The 19,359-nt window shown below is 42.6% G+C and overlaps 1 protein-coding gene and 1 long non-coding RNA gene across 9 annotated transcripts in view; one reads left to right on the top strand and one right to left on the bottom strand.

Moving 5' to 3' along the window:
• DAB2IP (DAB2 interacting protein) overlaps positions 1 to 19,359 on the bottom strand; it is a 293,662-nt gene that overhangs the window by 70,338 nt on the left and 203,965 nt on the right. Inside the window, exon 1 of one of the 8 annotated variants that reach the window (XM_072631806.1) lies at positions 7,190 to 7,993. The exons of the other annotated variants lie outside the window; for them this stretch is intronic. The gene's annotated coding sequence lies outside the window, so the exon portion shown is untranslated. Of the gene's footprint in view, positions 1 to 7,189; positions 7,994 to 19,359 lie in introns of those variants that run through there. 8 annotated transcript variants of the gene reach the window in all.
• Positions 5,736 to 19,355, top strand: LOC140519099 (uncharacterized). Its single transcript, XR_011972100.1, has 3 exons — positions 5,736 to 5,995; positions 14,650 to 14,726; positions 18,770 to 19,355. It is a non-coding gene; the product is annotated as an uncharacterized lncRNA (long non-coding RNA).

The raw sequence follows: 19,359 nt of genomic DNA, 5'->3' as shown, positions 1-19,359 counted from the left end.
GCAAACACAGGAGAGTAAACAAAGCAACAAATCTTAGGACAGAGGACTTGGGTTTGAGTCCTGTCTCAGCTGTTATGACTTAAATAAGTCATGGCCAAGGCATATCCTTTCTCTAACTCTTTCCTTTTCTACAAAAGGAGCAAGACTAGATCTTTAAGGCAAGTTCCAATTTTAAATTCAACCATTAGGGTTCTCCAATATTCCTTTCTGTCAGATCTTCTATGTGGTCTTGGGGCTTTGATGGTGAGCAATTGAGGTACAAGCTCATGGACACTGGGGGTGGAGAGGAGAACCAGAGAAATTCAGATGGTGGTGGAGAGGGAGGGTGGCTTCCCAAACAGTCCTCTTCCCTTCAAAGCCACAGCCCATGGGAACAGAGGGAATGGACAAAAATAGCTGTGAGCTATGCTTTGTGAATCCCAAACAGACTCATCTCCTCTAACCCCACCATCCTCCTGGCCTGAGAGAAGGGAATGGGTAGTAGAAGCAGCTTGGGAAAGGGCCAGAGGGCACAGTCAAGCCCTCTAATGATGCTCTGTCCCCTTCCCAACCCCAAAACCACTAGGGACAGAGGAATGCTGCCTGTCCCTCCAGGGACAAGTAAGGAATGGGGGTGGAACGTGTTCAAGCTGATATTTTCCTTAAAAGGACAAGAACCCTTGGTGGATTCTGAAATTATCATCCAGGAAGACTTACTTTACCTCTCTAGGCTTCAGCTTCCTCATCCATAAAAAGATGGAGCTACAGGAGATGACCTTCAATGATCCATCTACCTATAATGTTCCCTGTTTTGGCATTCTACATTCTACTGTAAGGAAGCAACAATATGTACTGGAGAGAATGGCTAGGCTTGGAGTCAAAAGACCTGGGGTAAAATCCCAGCTCCCAAATTGACTGTGACAATGTACGTAACACTTACCTTTTCGAGTGTCAGTTTCCTTTTCTATAAAATGGGAATAACACGTGCATTACTTCCTCAAAGAACTATTTTGAAGAAGACACTTTTCAAAATTGAAGATGCCATAGAAATGTAAGCTAATAGTAACCCCCAACAATAAGACTGATGTATTTTACAGCTCTAACAATCTACGTATGAGTATTTCTCAGGGGATACATTCTTAATGCATTTATCCCTGACACTGAAAGAGTGGGGATGGCAAGAGCAGAGACTTGGGTTTCAGATCCAGCTCTCCCACTAACTTACTCTGCAACCTTGGGCCAATCACGTTCCCTCTCTGGCCTCTATATTCTCCTCCATATAAGTGAGGTAAATAAACCTGGCCTACCTTCTTCACAGGAACAATATGAAGTTCAAATGACATCAATACATTTGAAAGCACATTTGTTACAAGGACAGATGCTGGCTAGCTTGAGGGCTCTGGGTATATAAGACATACCCCATACTCATGGCTGGCAATACTAGCACAGGCAATACAGGGAAGAGCTCTGAACTTCAAGTCAGGAGACTGGGTTATTTACTAGCTCAAATGACCTTGGGCAAGTCATTCACCTCAATTTTGGTTTCCTCAAGGAAAAATGGGAGTGATAACATCTGTACCACCTACCTCACAGGGCTGCTGTGAGGAGCAAACGAGTTAATAGATGGTTAAGTACTCTGCAGACTTTAGGAAAGTGCTCTATAAATTCATTCACTCATTCAGCCATTCATTCATCATTCCTCACCAAGTATTTCATCATCCTAGCTGTATTTCACAACTAGAATGGCTTTTCAAAAAACATTCAGAGCCACATTTACTTTCCTACATCTACTTTCCTTTCACATTCTGGAGAGAAAATATACATAGCAAAAAACTTTCCATCTCATCCCCCAAGTCATCCTGCAGTCTGAATAATTTCAAGTTTTTAATCAATAGCTGTCAGACTTGTCAAATTACTTTAGGGACCGCAAAGCAATTTTTAAACATTCATAAACCTCGGTAGAACCAGTTAAGTGCCCTGAATTTTAAGAGGAAGAGGCGCCCAAAAACACTGATCAAACAGGATTGTATTCCAGCAAATTAGAAATTAGCTTTTCATGAATCCCCTTCCCAATACTTATCTACCCGAGAGTTCACAGGCAGTGGAAAATATTCTGTCAGTGAGGTGGGGAGGTGATAGTGATGGGAAGGAAAGAAAAGTATATGCTACTATGGGGGTGGGAAGGAGGGGCTCAGCTGGGTTTGGAAAGGGGTCAATTGCAAGCCTTGAATGCGACATTTTATCTTGATCCATAAGCATAATGCCTTGCACACAGTAGGTACTTAATAAATACTAGTTGAACTAAATTAGATGTGACCTTACCCTTCCATCTCTGCTATATTATCCCTAATTAGTCCCAGCAATCTTTCTTCTTGGCCACCATCCTGATACAGACCCTTTACCACTGATGAAGACAACTGCAATATCCTTCAAACAGTCCCTCAGGTCTCATGCTATGTGCCTCTCTCCCACCCCTCATATCATCCTTCATCCTGCTGCCAGAATAACCTCTTTTCCATAGATTTGGTCAACTCTCTTAAAAATTCAAACTCCTTTGCTTGACACTCAGTGTCCTCTGCAATCTGGTGCCACCTTAACTTTCCAGCCTTGTCTCACATTACTCACTTGCATGCACTTTTTAGCCTCTGGCCAAACTCATCAAATTTTCTTTTTTAATTCTCCAAATGTATTGTGTGCCTTTCAGCCTTTGCTCTGACTATTCTCTAGGTAGGGATGGATGCCTTGGAATTACTCATCTGTAAAATGGGGTATTTGGGCTCGATGATGTTTAAGGTCCCTTCCTAGCTGCAAATCCTATGATCGTTCCCCATCTTTACCTGTTGAATTCCTACTCATGTTTTAAAGTTCAACTTAAATGCCAATAATGACTTTTTCCTTCAGATTTCACAAGGTGGTTTCGCTGTGTAAGGCTCTAATACACTTATTTAACATTTACTGTCCATGTCTTCGTCTTCATTTAGACTATGAGTTTCTTGAAGGCAGGGACAATCCCTCATTTATACTTTTGTATTTCTCCCACTAGTGAATGCAGTGCTCTGTACTACAGATGCTTAATGAGTATTCAAATGTATTGTATTTTGGGCAATCTAAAAGTCTGTTTTCTTTCTGGATAAATCCATTCTGGTCTTCTTACCTCTGTTTTTCTCTTTATACTCATATATATGTATATACATATATATACACATATATATTCTCTCTCCATTAATCCATTAAATTTGGCAATTGCTCCCCCCCAACTCCATTCTGGGTCACCCGATCCAATTCACTGCTCCCCTCCTTTCAAGGATTCCCAATGTACATTAAATGCAATCACTATCTGGTCAAATTCTCTACTTCAATTTCTAGACTACTACTGGAAATTCCCACATTTATACTTTACCACATAAATCTGCTAGTCTCCCTCCATTAACAATCACTTTTTAGATGATGAATTCGTTAGCTATATGGAAGATGCACTGAAAGGGGTGAGACTGAAGGCAAGTATATCAATTAGGAAGCTGTTGCAAAGGTCAGAGACCTGAACTAGTCAGACCTGATAGTCCTTCCAGTGGAGAGAAGGGAATGGATATGAGAAGTGTTGTAAAGACAAAATCCATAAGACTTGACAACTGACTGATTATTTGGAGGGAGGGAGGAGATGGGGTGATAAAAGAAGAATAAACAATAAAAGGTAACCTTAAGGTTGGGAAGCTGAGAGACCAGAAGAATGACTGATGTCCCTGACAGAAATGCAAAAGGTGGAAAGAAAGGTACATTTGGGCAAAATGATGATAAGTTCTATTTTGGATATAATGACTTTGAGATGCCTACAGGAAGTGAAGATCTCCAGCCAGCAGTGGGTGATGCAGGACTAGAGCTAAGGGAAGGCTAGAATCATAGTACAGAATTTTAAAACTTATAAGGGGGTCCTTGGAACTGTGTAACCTCGGGTAGTCAATCAATGCCTCTGGCCTCCATTTCTTGATTTGTAAAATGAGGAGGTTGGATTGGATAGCTTTTATGAATATACAAAGTACAGTGTCTCTTCTAGTCTAATGACCATCATTTTACACAGGAGAAAAGTGACTTATTCAAGGTCACAAAATCCATATTACCAAGCAAATCTCCATCTTACTAAACTTACTCACTGATATAGATGGAGAAAGCTGTAACTCTTCCTGGAACTGCCATATTATAATCTCTAAGAGAAATGTTATAAGAGAAAGTGAAGGAATATTGGGTTCTTGGGGATATATCTTTCCCTACATGACTCCAAATCTTAGAGAAGCTGATCTCCTTTTTCCAAATCACAACATATGATCCATGTGTAGCAGGAAAACATCCATGGCGGAAGGAGTAGAGAAAACAATTTAAAATACTATTCATGGGGAAACTGGCAAAAGAGAGAAACTTAAGGGAAACCAGATCCAACAATTAGGAGAAAGGTTAATGTAATGTAGTCTCAATGCTTGGTCTCTACTCTCTTTTGCTGTTTTCTATTCTCTTTAAGACCTAGTTCTGAAAGTTCGGTAGAAGACAAGGAAAAATGGTTAGGCTGGTGGGGCTCTTTGTTTGAAAGATGAAACTGGCTCCTCAACCAGGTGACCTTTTGAACTCCTGACAAGGAGCTTCCTCAATTGTTTCTCCCAGGCTTCAAGAGGGAAAGCCAAAGGAACTGTCCACCAAGGTGGTCTACATCCACTAAGAGAATGAGGTGGTAGTCCAATAGACGAGAGTGGCATTATGGAAAATTATGGAAATTTGCAACCATGTGAACTGTCCAATCCTATCACTGGAAGTCTTCAAGCTAAGGCTGAATCAGGGATGTTACAAAGGGTATCACTGCTCAAATTAGGGATTTAAATAGATGACTTCTAACTTCACCTTTGGGTTTTAAGCAATACTGGATCTAGGGTCAAAAGACCTGAGTTTGGGACCCCAGGTGGGGAAATAAACCTAAGTCTGTGGTGGTCAATAGAACTCTGGACTGAGAACCAGGTGAGAACTGGAGTCAAATACTAGGCTCTGCCACTTAGTAGCTGAGTGACTATGGGCAAGTCTCATCATTTTCCTTGACCTTAGTTTCCTCACATATAAAATGGAAATTCATCAGTTACATAATGGATTTAGAGTAGAAGAGACCTTTAGAGTTAATGTTGTCCAACCCACTTATTTCACAGTTAAGGAAACAGAGGTGCAGCAAGGTTGTAACCTGCCCAAAGCTTAACCAGCTCCTTCCACTACCTCCTTTCTAGGGCTACAGAGAAAAATCAAATGACATAATCAATGTAAATGCATTTTGTATAAATCACTACAGAAATGGGAATTACTCATCGTTATTGTTATTATCATTAAGTAATGTTGGTTTTCCAGTTACCCTGGAAGCTGTTGGTCATACATTTATTAAATGTTGGAGCTAGCATTTTCCAGTACAGTGTGGGGTCTCCCAAATGTTTCTTTTAAACCAGGTATTCCTTAATTGGGAGCATTCTAGGGAAAAGTTAGAAGACCCTGCAAACATCTGCATCGACACACAGCTGGGACAGAACAAGCAAGCACCTCGAATTGGCTCACTCTCTATCTCAGGGATAGGCTATTTCCTCTAACAAAGATTCAACAATATCACAGTGACCTAGTTTTTGACAGTTGTTTCAAATACTTAAGCCTCGGCTCACAGAGCTGGAGAAACCGCCTTCCCAGAACCCCCAGTCTGCCAGCATCTGTCCACATCACTTCCTCAACCTCTTCCAGCCAGGAGTTCTGGGGGCAGACAAGAAGGGAGGTGGTGGTGGAGATTGAGATTTGGGAGAGTGAAGGCTGAGGAAGAGGTTGGGGAGAAAGGAGGGAGGAGGGATAGATAATTAGTTGATGTCTAGCTGGAAATCTGCCTTCTTTGTGCTTTGGGGGCAGCTCTGTCAGTGGACTTGGCTGGAGACAAATGTTAGCCTGTGTGGTAGGAGTCCTGGACTAAGTCAGGAGACCTGGGTTCAAAAGCTAATTCACTGTGGGATCTCAGGTAAGTCACTCACCTCGCTGGGTCTATAAAATGTGAGGGTGAATATAAAATGAGACTCAATCTCTAAAGTCTTTTCTAATTCTAATGCTCCATGCTCCATGTTTCAGCATTCTATGAACTTAGTCTCAAAATTCTACCTTCTAAGGTCTTTCCAGTGTTCACAATCCATGTTCTAAGACTCTTTCTAGCTCTGATATTCTATGACTTTTGCCCCTGGAAAAATAAAACAAAACAACAACAAAATCCAAACATTTAACAAGGTCCTGCTTTTTTACTCAGTGGATAATGAGGCAGCCAAGACTTTCAGAATCAGACACTTAGAGCTGAGTCTTTAGAGATCATCCAGTCCCTTGGAATAAGTATCCCTCATACATCCGGGTCATGTTTTTCTCTCTTCAAAAAATTCCACACACCCCCTTTTCAGTTAGCCTATTTCTAATGATTTCCATATTTTGGGCTGGGTCACTGCTACTGTCATTATTTCTCCCTCACTAGGAAGGTCTAGGAAATACAATGTCCAGGCCTAATACTTCCAATTAAAATTTAGTGGGTAGAACTCCTGGACTTCAGTACTTAAGTCAGAGCTGGGAAAACCAAGAATTCCAAACCTTTCTTAATAAAGGCAATGGGCAAGGGCCAGAGGTAGTGCTGATTTTATAGTGACAACCCTGCCACTAACTTGATATGTGACTTTGGACAAATCAATGGCTCTGTCTGGGATTCAGTTTCCCCATCTATAAAATAAGAAAGTTGTACTACATGATCTTTTCCAGCTCAGGATGGTTCTAACATTCTGTGTTCTAAGGTTTATTTCTAGCTGTGACAAGCAATGATTCCCTTTTTTAAGGCCATGGAGGCACAGGTAGAATAGTTCTGCCCTGAGGCAATGGTCAAGTTGTCTTCCACCATAAATGCCAACTCTTGGAGACCCTGGAGTCAGGGTCTGTATCTCTTCTCCATCTGACTGCAAAACATCTGGCTGTGCCCAGCCCTTCAATTCTGTTGACAAAATCAGTTCAGAGTCTTAAATGATGCATTTCAGGTGCCAAATAAGAACAGGGTCCAGCTGATGGTGGTGCTCTACCAAGATAAGGGGTCAGCAAAACCACTGACAGTCCCCCTTTCTTACATTCCCCTAACATAAACACACACATTAAGCCAGGTCTCTGGCCAGAGACAGCCTTTGCTACTCACCATCACCATTGCTATACTCTGGCATCCTCTGGCCGGCCCCAGGAGCTGAAGAAACCCAGGCAAAACCATGAGCTAGCCAAGGAGGGGAAGGAGGGGAGTAGTTCCCAAGCCCCCAGTCTATTGCCTCTCTGTATGGTATGAGCTGCCACAGGCCGGCCAGGAGCTGCCCGCTGGCCCTTCCTAAACCTTCTCTCCCTCCGGTTCTCAGCAAACCATTCCAGCCCTGTCCACTGGGAACAATCATCGCTAGTTAAACAAAGGCTATATTCTAACTCTATGTAATGTGCTTTTAAAGGGACAGTGTCCCATTCTGCGCTGCTTGGGATTTAAAGGTACAGAGACCCTTTTCTAAGCAAAAGATTGGAGAAAATACAAAATATGAAGACCAGCACAGTAAGAACTAAAGACTATGTTCACTACAAGTCTTAAAAATTATGTTCTTAAAGATAATTAAAATCAAAATTTTCATGAGTTCTGAAGGTCCAAAAATGAAACTTTGGGGTCTGAATTGGTGATGGGTATCTAAGAGGGACAGCAAAATAACTGGCTTCAATGTATATGTTAGAGACACATTCCACTGGATTTATCTCAGGATAAGCCAAACCCCTCCCACTGCAGGCAACCATACTCCCTTATATTTTTTCCATGGGGGACAGAGAGAATAGGGGGAGGGGAAAGAGTTGGGGGATGTGTTTAATGTGAGGAAGAGGGGTAGGGGGGTTCTGGAGGAAGAAAGAGGGAAGAGGAAAAGACCAGAAGAAGGAAATTGTGAGAGCTGCAACATGAAAAAAGGAGAGAAAATAAATCAGAGAAAGAAAAGGAGAAAGGGAGGAAGAAGGGAAGTAAGGACCGGAAGAGGAAAGAAGCACCGGAAGAGGAAAGAAGCACCAGAAAAGAGAAAAACATGGTAGAAATGGTGAAGAAGCCTCAAGTCTGTGTCACATATGGATTGTTTGAAGCAACTGTGTGTGTCTGGTCAATAAAAGTCAACAGATATTTATTAAGCATCTACTACTAGGAGTAGTAGTAGCCTCCTACTGCTAGGCACTATGCTAAGCCTGGGGATACAAGTATAAATAAAAGCAAAGAGAGTCCCAGGCCTCAAAGAGCTTCCAATCTAATGAGAGCAGACAACATAAAAGAAAACAGCAGAGGTGGGGAAAAGAAGGGGAGCCTGGAGTTAGGAAGGATATGATAGCTAAGAGTATCAGGGGCAACTGAAAAGAGGCATCACTGATATCAGGAAGAACTTCCAAACAGAGTCGTCCAAAAATGGAGCGGGCTGCCTCTGAGTATTCCACTAGAGTCTAGGGTCACTGGGTAAGTTAAAGGAGAGATTCCTTTTGTATAAAGGGTTGGATTAGATGGCTGCTGTGGTCCCTTCCAACTCTCGGATTCGGTGAACTAAGAGGAGGAGAGAGATCACGGAGCAGAGGGCAAAGGAAGAGTTATGAGAAGAAATGAAGCTATAGAAGGCCCAGCTTGTGTGGAATCACACAGCAAGTCTACTATAGGAGGGAGCAGGAGTTTTGACTTCAAACCCAGCACCTCCCTATCTGGCCTGCCTTCTAGCTGTGTCCTCATGGCCCATACAGGCCCCAAAGACCTACAAGGATGGCTGGGTCTAAGTGCTAGCTTGATCAGCTCAATGGCTATCCCCAATAAGTGAAAATGTCCATGGCTTTTCTCTGGGCACAGTGACAACTGGTAGTTAACCTGGGCTTATCAGGGAAAAGTTCTCTAGTCCTTGGAGGAGCCAGGCCAGGACCTCACAAATTTTGTGGGCCTTTTTTTTTTTAAAAGCAAAGACCAATGTTAAGGCTTTCTGGGCTGGCTGACAATGCACAGCTGGTGGTGATATCCAGCTCAGAGTGAGAATCACCTTCAAACTCTGTATACATATCCAGTTGAATTTTGTTTCCAAAAGTTTTTGTAAACATTCTGGTCTGGTTTTGCATTTGTCAATGGTGTCAGAAGGCCATGAGAAAAACTAATAATACCAAACTACTATTACTACTATTATCATCACGAACAGCTCTCATTTCTCTAATAGTTTAAGGTTTACAAAACACTTTCCTAAGAACAATCTTTTGGGACAGGTAGAACAGATTACTATATACTTGTTACTGATGAGAAAAGTAAGCCATAGAGAAGCAGGCAGACTTGTGCCCAAGGTCACACAGCTACTTAGTTCCAAAGGGTAGATTTGAACCCAGACCTCTTAACACCAAAATGCAGCTATTTTTCTACAATAAAACCCCAGTAGTCAAGAGGAGTATGAGTATATTTAAATTAAGAGCAATAACCAGGAAGGTCTCCTAGATGCAGTCATCTCCTGGTGACCTTCTAGGTCCTTGTGTATGACCTTTTGACTAAGACCAAGTTTTACAGAACAAAGGAGATTTGTTCTCTGAAGTTTGAATTCAGTCAAAGGGCTGCACCTGAGGACCTAGAGGGCCACAAGTGGCATCCAGGCTACAGGTTCCCCACCCCTACCCTAATTAAAGGTTTAGCAGCTTTCAGGGAGAGAATTAACCCTTTGAATGTTCAATCTACAAGTCCAAACATCATCAAACAGTTTTCTAGCCAGGGTCTTCAGGTGATATGCTGAATACTTATCTTGGAAATGTTATATCTAGGGTTTTGCCTACTGTCACCAACTCATAATTCAACTCACTTGAACTGAATTCAAAGATGATGATGATAAATAGCTAGCATTTATACAGAACTTCAAACTCTACACAGTATTGTACATATATTGTATTCCAATTAAACATGCCTAGTAAGTAGAACTTACAGACAATTCACTGAAGTCCAGAACTTGGGTCCTTGGACTCTAAACAACTTCACATTTCATCACGATAGAGGTGGGGTCAAAGGGCTCTCTAGTTGCCCAAACTCACGTAAAGCCCCCAGAAGCTGCTTTTTATATTCTTGGTAGATATTTTATCTTTATGTTCTGGTGAATTTGTTGTTTCCCCTCTACAGAATGTATAAGCTCCTTGAAGGCAGGAACTAATTTTTTTTATTGCTCTTTGTATCTCTAACACTACTAAGTGCAGGGCCCAGACAGAAGGCAGAGGAAGATAGATAGGGACTGAGATGGGACAAACCAGCGTATGCTTTGCTGCTGAACTTCCCACCTCCAGCTGATCCATATGTCCCATAAGGCAGGAGTCCCCAGGGTAAAGGATATGGAGAATCCATTCCATCTAAGGGGAATGGGGGTCCAGGAAAAAGGAGAAAGAAGAAAGGTCACTGTGTCCTGGATTTAGTAGCCTGAGGGAATGAGCTAGGCTGGAAGCAGCTGAAAAATACTCCTCTCACCCCTCCCCTTGGGGAACAATAAGTGTCTCAGCAGACACTTTTCTGGGGCAGGACCCCATGTAATCAGCACTTGCTCTGGCAGGTGTCTCAGTTTGGCTACAACACAGGATATGTGAAAGGTGAATGAGGACAGACTGTGAAGAACCTTCAGTGCCACGCCCAAAGGCAATAGTAGGAATAGGGAGCCACAGAAAGACTTGATTATGGCGAGTGAAATGGTCAGTCCTCCCCTCCTTTTCTCTCCAGATTCTAGGAGCTCAGGGCCCAAGGCAATAACCATATTTAAGTGTCCTAGAGGGAAGGAAGAGAAGTCTTGAATACAAATACTAATCAAGAGAAGACTGGGAGTCCCAATTCTCTTAGCTATAACTCCTCTTAGAATCCTAAAATATCAGAGCTGGAAGGGAGAGGACCTTAAAAACCATCTAGTTCGACCTTTATATTTTTATAGAGAAGGAAACCAGAGCCCAAAGAGATATGCCTTTCTCACCATCACATAGGGAGTAAGCAGTAGGTAGAGCTCAATCCTGAATCCCTTTGACTCTGACACCCAATGTCCTTGTCAGCATGCCACTCTGTATATCAGGCAAGTCCCTCGACCCTCTCATCCCAACGTGGAATTCCTCAGAAGTTCCTTTAGCTGCATAAGCCAGGACTTGGGGATTCACCTGTCCTGGCATCTCTGAGGGTTATAGGCCTGGTAAAGGCTACAGGCCTAACTCTCAGCCTACCAAGTGTCCCCTGTATGTTGTGTTTACAACTCGGACAGGAAAGGGCTGTGACTGAGCCAGCTGAGTCAAGAGGAAGCAACGGGCTCTCCCATCTGAGATCAAGGAAGAAAGGCTTCAAGCTAAGGAAGGGTCTGCCTCTTAAAAATCAGAATATGAGTGTAATTATGGGGGGGATTGCATGGCAATAAGGGGAATGCCTGTTCTTGAGAGGGATCAACTTCATTTGCTGTCTTCATTTCTTCACCTTCAGCACATCTTTCCAATGTGCACATCCCACCAAATCTCTTTTCAACCCTTTGCAGATGGTTTCTGACTCCTCTCAAAAGTAGCCAGTGATCTTTTAGTGGCTAAATTTGATGGCCTTTACTTGTTTCCATTCTCCTTGACTTCTCTATCGCTCTAAACAGTGTTAAACACTTCCCTCATCCCCATCCCTTGGTATTCTCTCCATCAATTGGTTTCTGTGACATAGTTCCCTCCCAGTTCTCCTTATATCTGACTACTCCTTATTGGACACCTTTGATGGTTCACATCCTTTCTCCTCTTACTTCCTACATAAAGCTCTGACCTAGGCTTTCTTCTCTTTTTATATTCTCTCCCTAGGCCCTATGACCTGTTCCCTGGGGTTTTATGATAACCTCTATGCAGATGACTCCCATAGCTATAGATCCAAACCAAATATTTTCCCTAAGATCCAGTCTTCCAACTCCTAATGCCTGCTGAATATCTCCATCTGGATGGCCTACGAGGACTTCTAATTCCTTCTGTCCCAAATGAAACTTTACCCTTAGGCCTGCCCTGGCTTCTAACATCCCAATTTTTGTTTATGGCTCTATCATCCTCTTAGTCACTCACGTTCAAAACCTTGGTTTTCTCTCCTCTCCCTCAATTCCCTCCTCCTACTTGACTGTGTTCAGTCAATTTTTCAGTCATGTTCAACTCTTTGTGACCCACTTGGGATTTTCTGCAAGCCTAGTGCTCTATCTACCTAGCTGCCCTCCCACCTAACTGGATGACCAATATCTTTTCCAGCTAAATCAATGAGCCTATGAAGGACAAAGGACAGTCTTGCAGACTTGGGTTCTAGTCTTTGACCCTGCCACTAACTTGGAGCAAAATACTTAATCTCCCTGGGTTTCAGTTTCTTCATCTGTTTAAAAAAAAGTGGGAGAGGGGACACATAAAACTAAAGACTCTCTAAGAGATCTTCCAATTCTAACAGTCTATATTGTAAGCTCCCTTCCAATTTTGACAGTTTAGATTTTGATGATCTAAATTTTTCTGTGGAGGCCCTTACTGTTACCATCCCTTTGCCCCCCACCCCCAACTTTGGCTCTCTGTGAGCCCATCTCTTACCACACCTGTTTCAGAGACCCACCTCCCTCCAAGCAAAAACAGTCCTACCTACTTCCTGGCCCTGAGCTAGCCTTTTCCTTTCCCAGCAAAAGGCCTTGATGAGTTAGATAAGGCTGTGGGTTAGGCCAGACCAGGCCAGTGACCCATACCCCCTTTTGGAGTGGGCAAACAAAACTCCATGGGCTTTTAGATACAGGGTGTCTATCATTCAGAGAGGGCTTGAGGATACAGGACTGTCCTGTACTGTCTCAATCTAAGTCAAGGGGTGGGTGGCTCTGTCTTAAGAGACTTGATGCTGGCAGATCAGTGAGTTTCTGGGTCAGATTTGAACGCTTAGTGCTTGGAAAGGGGAGTACTAAAAGGGGTGCATGAAGGGAAAGACAACTTCTAGGGCTGAGTTTTGACAAGGTTCTTGACCCCAGAGATGATCTTTGTCCTCCCTGAGACCCACACTCAAGCCTCTATCAGATATAACCACAGCTCAACCCAATAAGCACTATCTATTGAAGTGGAAAGAAGCCAAGCATTAGATTTTGAGTCCAAGGATGTAGGTTAGAGTCCCACTTCTGCCAATTATTATATGTTTTATCTTAGGCAAGTGACTTGGCAGCCATAAACATTATTCTACTCTTAAGCTGCATTAAGACAGAGCTAGTGTTCAGAACATAGAAGATGTGTTGTCCTGATCAGACCACATTCAGAAAACTATATTCAGTTCTGGGTGCCACATTAGAAGAAAAGCATGAACAAACTAGAGTGTGCCAAGAAGTGGGTGACTGGAAATATAAGAATCAGCAGAAAGAAGATGTATTGAACCAGAGAAGAGAAGACTTGGGGGGCAGGGAGGGACATGATAATGTTTTCAAGTATGTCAAGTATGAAGAAGGAGGTTTAGATTCATTTTGCTTAGGCCCAGAAGGCAGAATAGGGAATAATGGATGGACCCAGTAAAAAGGCATACCAAACTTCAATATAACTTGTCATCAGAGCCATCTAAAAAGGAAAGGAACTGCCTTGGGAAGAAATGATTTTTCTGTCACTGAACCTCTTCATGGGATTATAAATTTAGTGCTAGAAGAGATCAAAGAAGCCGTCATGTCCAATTTCCTAATTTTCCAGATGAGGAAGCTGAGGCACAAAAAGGTTAAGTGACTTGTCCAGGGTCACATAGCTATTAAAGTGTTTAAAGCGAGTTTTGAAGGTCTGGACTCCAGATCCAGTACCATTTGATGGCTGAACACTTTACAGGCATGTTGTATATGGAAACACTGGTTCAAGTACAAGACTTTTGAGGTATCCTGCAAGTCTAGGATTGAATTCATCTTGCTCCTCTGGGTGTGTGTGTGCCACAGATGAAGAGACAGAGAGATAGAGATTACTAGACAACTTCTGTGGTCTCTTCCAGCTTTGAATGCCTTTGTCTTTTTTAATTCCTCTAGACATGAGCAACCTTTCCTCCATGGACCTCTAACTCTATATCTCTGACAGAATCTAATACTAACCTCAGAAATTCAGAAAAATTTAGAAGATAATGAAGACTGGGATGAGGAGTATGAAGAAGTAGGGGGCCAAAATATCTGACAATCCCAGTCTTTTGAGAAGAGAGTGGTTCTGGGGGCAGGTTGGGGTGGAGTGCAAAGGAAAGTCTTTGGAAACAAATGAAATCTTGTGCTTTCTCTAGTCTTTAGAGAAAGATTAGGCTATGATCCTTTGAGTAAACTCAGCTCTCTGGGAAGCTAATTTAGTGTTAGACTCAGTCACATAGAGACACAGGAATAAAAAAAGGAGAAAATACTGAGAGAAATGAAAAGACATATAAAGATAAGAAAAGACAAAAGCTGACAGCCAGAAACACCAAGGGAAAGAAACATCTGAGACAGTTAGACATGGGCAGAAACACTCGCTGAAGAGAAGGAGCAAAGGAGAGGGAAATGGACAGAGAAATCAGAGAGAAAAGCCAGGCCTGGTCTCCCAGCTCCTCCCATCCAGAATGACAAGCCCAGGCAAGAAACCTAGCAAGCACTAACTCCTCTTTTCTTCCACCAGGGCTATGCCCATCAGGGTCCAGGACCTGTCCTTCCCAAGAGACTGCCCAGGGACCGCAAGAAGAGGACCACAGTAAGGTGAGAATGAAAAAATAGAGGGGAAGAATCCTGTGGGTAACAGAAGCCTTTCTCATTGGCCTCCCAACCCTGAATAAGCACCCACCCTGTCAGTATCCTTTGAAAGACACTGAGATCGGAACAGTCAAAATTAAGATAATCTATTTAAAGGTGGAAGGTTCTTCTGAGATTATCCAGCCCAACCTCCTAATTTTACAGATAGAGAAATTAAGGCTCTGAGAGGGAAATGCATTACTCAAAATCACAAAGGGAATAATTGGTGCAGTCGGTACTTGTACCCAAATCTTCCACAACCTTCAATCTAAACCCCAACTCTCAAATTACTTTGTATTTACTTTATCTATACTTCGTATTTACTTCTAAGTGGAGGTGATGTTTTCCATGTAGATAGCAAGGACTGAGTTTTGTCTTTATAACCTCAGCACTGGGTACAGTGACTGGCATACAGTAAGAACTTAATTAATTCGCATCACTTGGTTAATCCTAACTCCAAATCTAATACTCTTTCCTGTGTACCACACTGACTGTTCAGTGAATCAAGTGTGTAAGGCTTCCTGAAGGGAGTGGCACTTATATAACCAGAAAAATCTACCTGCATCAGGAAGAAGCAAAACCCAATCAACTATAGGACTTTGATGTTCTTGGTCCCAGAGGAAAAAAAATCCTGGCTCCAACCCACCTCCTCCCCACTGTGAACTTTTATTAGTATCTCAATCGATAACGTTTTAGAAGTAAACTTTCACTCCTGCAATACTAAACACAAGAGACAGGCTCAGATTATTAAATCTGTCACTGAGAGTCGGCAACTGGGAAAGTCAAAAAGAATACAAAAACAAAAAAAGGGCTTCAGGTGTGGGATTCTGGGCAGACTAAGTATAATGACAACCAAAAGGAAAATTTATTCATTTTCAAATATAGCGAGCACTTATTATATGCTATCTGGGAAGACAGAAGCAACAAGGATCGATAGGACATGGTTTAAGAATCATAGAATGTCAGAGCTGAAAGAATCTGGGAACACGGAATGTTAGAGCTGTAAGGAACAATAGACAATGATATAAAAATGTTCAAACATGGTATAGGAGGTCTGCAAAGGACCTGAAATAATCCAGTTCAATTCCATTGTTTATACATGAAGAAACTGAAACCAAATGAAGTCACTTTCTAACCAAAGGTAGTTAGTGGCAAAGCAAGATAAGAAGCCAGCACTTTTGAACTCTTAAACTCAATCCCCAAGTCCAAGGCTACCCCCCAACTATTGAATTTTTCCCAACCTCCTTGCAGCTTCCCTCACTCACCAGACACTGCTATCTTGTTCTGGCTGGTCAGAGAATAATTCATGTCGTTGGGAGAGAGCAGCATTCAGTCCCAGCTAAGTGGGGGAAAAAAATCTTTGGGCACAAGATGCTACAGCCAGCTGTCAAATCAATTTACTCTTGTGGACAGTAATTACCACCTAGACCCCTGGAAATGAACCATTTGCAGCTTTGTGGTAATAACAAATTAAAGTACAGGCAAAAACTGACCCCCTCCTCCAGCTTTTTGCTAGCACAAATCTCTCTGTAAGGTGTTCAGAGATCAGACTATTAGAGCTGAAAGGGACATAAAAAACGTGATCTAGACCTTTCAGTCTCAAGTGACTAGAAAACTGAGGTCTGAACTGAGGAAGGGACTTATCCAAGGTCACACTAGGAGCCAAGTGCCAAAGTCAGGGTTAGAATATAGGTCCCCTAACACTTAGCTCAGTATTATATTCCTATATGCTTCCCTCCATGATCTCATGGGCTCCTGACAATAATCCTGTGAGTTGGTGAGGGCAAGTATTATTATTTTCAAAAATAATTTCATTATAAACAATTTTGACAAATAAGAAAAAACAAAATGAGGTACAAAATCAGAAATAAAATCCTAAACTTCAATAGTTTAACATTTAATTGTAACTGTTTATTTTACTCTTTCATTTATGTATTTACCAAGTTTTGTTGCTATTGTCAGGGCAAGATGTTTACTCAATTTTGCAGGTAAAGAAAATGTAAAGTGATTTCATAGAAAATTATTGAATCACAGAGCTGGAAGCTATCTTAGAACACAGTTTAGACAGCTTAGACAGTTTAGACAGTTTAGACACAGTTAAAAGGAAACTTAGAAAATAGGATCATCATAGAATCCTAGATTTAAAGCTAGAAGGGAGACTTTCAACATCCAATTCCTCAACTTCATGAAGAAGGAAATTGTGGCCCACAGCACAGAGGGCCAAATGGAAATTTATCAGCAGAACCAGAACCTGGCCTTTTTGACTCAGTCCACCACACCACACTTGACAGTCTCCTCACTGAACAATCCAAGGCAAACCAATGGGACCATTTATAAGTCATGACATGCTCTTGCTCTCACCTCAGCCCCTTTATCCCTCAGAGACTCTACAATATGCTTCAAAAAGTGTGTTATCCTTGGTTAGGTTCAGAACAAGCAGGTGGCCCAGATTTTTCTACTTTCTGCAAAAAACTTCATTTGAGCAATATTTATATATTTGAAAAACAAAAATAAAACAAACAAAACCCTCCCACTACATGGCCATAAGAACATTAAAAGATTCCTGACTCACAACTGGAAATGAGTGGAAAATGACAAAGGCCCCAAGCACAGGTAACACACTCACGACATCCTGAGAGGGAAAGGAGGAAAAATCAGTAGGAACAGATTGACTTTTCAAAACACAAACATTTAGTGTCTGTCCCCTCTACACCCCCACCCCCTGCAAATTGATACAGCACTCACTCCTCTGGTACTTCAGACAGAACGGAATACAAATAACCTCTCTCCCCTCTAAAGGGGTTCAGTGGCTTAGTGAGGGATGTTAATATAGGTGACTTACTGGGGGTTTTGAATTCCTTTCTGGTCTTAGATTCATTCTATTATTTTCAGCTCAGAAATAATTTTAGTGATCACCAATCCAACCTCTTTACTTTCCAGACAGTGATGATGATGATGGCAGCTTTAACCTTTGTAAAGCACTTTATCTATGAAAATACTAATTCAATTGATCCTCACAAAACCCTGTGAAGTAGGTGTTATCCCCATTTTACAGAAGAGAAAACACTAAGAATTTAAGTGATTTGCACAGGGTCACACAGGTTACAGAATTTGAACTCAGGTTCAGAAGGGGTAAAGAAATTTGCTCAGGACCCTTCCTGCAATAAATTAGTGGCAAAACTTGAATTGGAGTTCTCAGGTCTCCTGATTCCCAGTCAAGTGCTCTTTCCTCTCACTATACAAAACTCTGGAGAACCCAAATTCCTTCTATCTCTGGCCACATTTTCAGCCTGAGGGAGCCTCAAAGAGCTAGTTCTGGCCAGAACTAGCCTTGACCCCACTTTCAATAATGTTATCTCTATCACAAAGAAATAGCAGGAGATAAAATCCTCCCACCCCCATATTTCTCCTGGAAGTTCTACAAACCAGTCTGGAATGCTGCTAGCTTTTTTTCCTCTTTCTTTACCGGTCAGTTCTCACTTTTGGGGAGGTGGGGTGGTAGGGAGCTTAGAGATCTTGTAGCCCAAGATCCTTACCTTAGGATCAACGAATGTTAATCAGAAGATACCATGGAATATTCTAATGTTGAAAGTGAAACCTACCTAGTATGTGGAATGCTAGGACTGAAAAGGACCTTAAAACATAGTCAAGGAATCCTAGCCAGATAAGGAAACTGAAGATCAGAGAGTTTAAATGATCAGTTTAAGACAACATAGCCAGTAATGGCAGAGCCTACACTGGTGTCTCCTGACAGTCTTCCATCATCAGACTGTTCCAACAAGTCAGCCTTGCTATCCCTTTCTTTCATTCGCCTTCAGCCATCTCTTTCCAATCCCCCATTCTTTTTCCAACCCCCGATGTGTTGCCTGAAGGGTTCTCCCCCCCCCTCCCCCGTAGCTGGAACATCAGGTAGGTCCCTTAACTTGTGTCTACAAGGGTGGGAGTGGAGAGTGACATTCCAGAGCTGGTTTTCCATCAGTAATCACCACTTCCGCCTTCCATCCCTTCAGGGGAACAGAAGCTGGGGAAACGTTCGGGTCCGGAGGAAGCAAATACCGCCGGGTCCATCTGAATAAAAGCATTTCTGGGGTCTAGGGAAAAGGAATGGCTCCAGATGAAAGACACAAGGATGGACTGCGGTTGAAAGGAGCTGAATAGAACGCTCGGGGAGTCCAAGAGAATGGAACAATTACGAACGAAAAGGAACACATTTCCACACCCTGGGATGGAAGGGCTGGGGGCAGGACGCACAGCTCAAGTCCCTTACACAGCAACCTCCTGCTGCCAATCGCCCAAACCCAGACTTAGTTCGTTTGCGGCCGCCCTCCCTCCCCAAAGGAAACCAGTTCTTGCTACAAGGGGACAGACACAACTGGCCGGCCCCTAGCCAGTCTGCCTAGACTCCCGCAGTCCAGTTTGATCTGATCCAATCTCCCCGCCGCGGGGCTGGTTGGAGACCTGGTCCAAACTTAGCGGAAATCAGGAGGGATTTTCTTTAGCTGGGCCGCAGTGAACCTCTCGCAGCCCCGCCCTGCCCCTCCTTCCAGACCCCCGGGAGGCAGTGGGGTGGGAGAGAGAAGGTGGTGAGCGATCCCCCAAC

Source organism: Notamacropus eugenii, chromosome 1 (genome assembly GCF_028372415.1).
Source record: "Notamacropus eugenii isolate mMacEug1 chromosome 1, mMacEug1.pri_v2, whole genome shotgun sequence".
In the NCBI taxonomy this organism is placed as follows: Eukaryota; Metazoa; Chordata; class Mammalia; order Diprotodontia; family Macropodidae; genus Notamacropus; species Notamacropus eugenii.
This window is presented reverse-complemented; position numbering and strand designations above follow the sequence as displayed.